This window comes from Octopus bimaculoides, chromosome 29 (genome assembly GCF_046866305.1).
Source record: "Octopus bimaculoides isolate indiv1 chromosome 29, ASM4686630v1, whole genome shotgun sequence".
NCBI lineage: Eukaryota > Metazoa > Mollusca > Cephalopoda > Octopoda > Octopodidae > Octopus > Octopus bimaculoides.
Window position 1 is genome coordinate 1,902,983 of NC_142956.1, and position 2,178 is coordinate 1,905,160.

The following is a 2,178-nucleotide window of genomic DNA, read 5'->3' on the forward strand; positions in this document are numbered from 1 at the left end:
TGTTGGTGGTCGTGGTGACGATAATGTTCTTGATATTGGTGCTGGCGTTGGCAGCGGCGGTGGTGGTGTTGATGTTTGTGTTAGGGAACGTGGTATTGGCTTCAGTTTTTGGTGGTGGTAGCGTGAACTGGTTGTGTTGGTAGTTGTATTCGTGGTAGGAGGTCAGAGTTGTCGTTGGTGGTTGTAGTAAAGCTGATAGTATCGCTGGTGGTGGTCATGCTGTGTATTACAGTATGTGTTGTAGTTGAAACAAACTTACGAACGGTGGAGCCAGAAGCCTCTGCGTGGACAGTATATACTTCGAAGCCGAAATGCTGACGTAGACCAAGCAGCAACCAATCAGAGGTTGAGAAGCTCAAGACCGAAAGCAGAGACCCATGGGTCCATATTGGCGGCACAAGACCAAAGCTTGGTTACCAAAAACTACCAGGCTAACATTTCTTCAAAACGGTTCCGACTCTAAATGAGGATTTTGCGATAAAATTGACGAAACTACAGACCATCTCGTCTTGGGATGTCTTGAGCTGACACCAAACGAATACAAAAATCGCCATGATCGTGTAGGGCACTATTTACATTGGAGAATATGTAAACACTACAAAATCGGCACCCCTGCTTACTGGTATGAATATCACCCTGAGCCAGTCCTTGAAAGTAAAAACGTCATTATCATCTAGGATTTTCCAATCAACTCAGACAGAACGATCCAGGCTAACCGACCAGACATAATTATTAAAGACAGGGAAGAAAATACTTGTAGACTAATACATGTAAGTGTTCCCACTGATAAAAATATATTTGTGAAGGTATTTGACAAATTAAGTAAATATAAGGACCTGGAAATTGAAATATAAAAGTTGTGGCATCTTAAAGTGAGAACTGTTCCTGTTATTGTGGGCGCCCTAGGTATGATGAGAAAGGGATGTCAGAAACATCTAGATAATATCCCAGGAGAACCATGTCTCAGAGAAATGCAAAAGATTGTGCTAGCAACTGCTGCCCGCATCCTTAGAAAAACCCTATCAAATGAATGATGATAATGATAATGATGATGATGATGATGACGACGAGGAGGAGGAGGAGGAGAAGAAGAAGAAGAATGAAGAAAGGTGGAGACAGTGATGATGATATTGATGATGCTAGCGATGCCGGTGGTGTTCGAGACGAAGATGAGGATGCTGGTGATGATGATGATGATGATGATGATGACGATGAGGATGATGACGATGGTGGTGGTGACGACAACGATGACGATGATGATGCTTAAGATGAAGATTAAGGTGATTATTAATGTTGATAGTGGTGGTGGTGGTGGTGGTGGTGATGATGATGATGACGAGGCTGATGGCTATGATGACGAACGCCCTAAAGAGGTCACCGATAGCCCTGTTTAAGTCCGGATTTAAAGGGTTTTTTTGCGTATAAATCTATGTATGTATGTGTGTGTATGTTTATATATGATTATGTATGTGTGTGTGTGTGTATATGCTCATGAGTGTATATGCGTGTGTGTATGTGTGTGTGTATGTGTTTGCATGAGAAGGGGAGGGTGGTATGAAGGGGGAAGATTTGGCAGAGTGGAAAAAAGGATTTCGAATGTTTCGTGTCTGAGGTGATGGCCGTGGTGGGGATGTCTTGGTGGTGGTGGTGGTGGTGTTGAAAGGTGGAAGGTGGGTGAGTTAAGGAGGTTGGGGAGTTTAAGGTTGAAGGGTGTGGCTGGAGCGGGTTGGGGAAAGGTGGGCGAGGATCAGGAAAGATCAGAACGAATGTGTCATCAAAACACACACACACATACACAAACACACACACACACACAAAAACACACGTACACACGCACGCACACACACACACGTACACAAACACACACGAACACAAACACATACACGTGCACTTACATACACGCACATACATTCACACACACACACACACTTGTATATACACATATACACAAGCACGTACACCACGTGCTCACACGCAGACACACGCACGCTCACACACATACACACACACATACAGACACGCACACACATACACAGCCATGCGCACACACACATATACACACGTCAGAGGGACTCTCTGTCTTAACTTGTCCTGTTCTCCAACTTTTTCACTGTTTACGTATTTCATGTTATTTACATGAAATATGATGGTGACGTCCTGTACCCATATATATATATA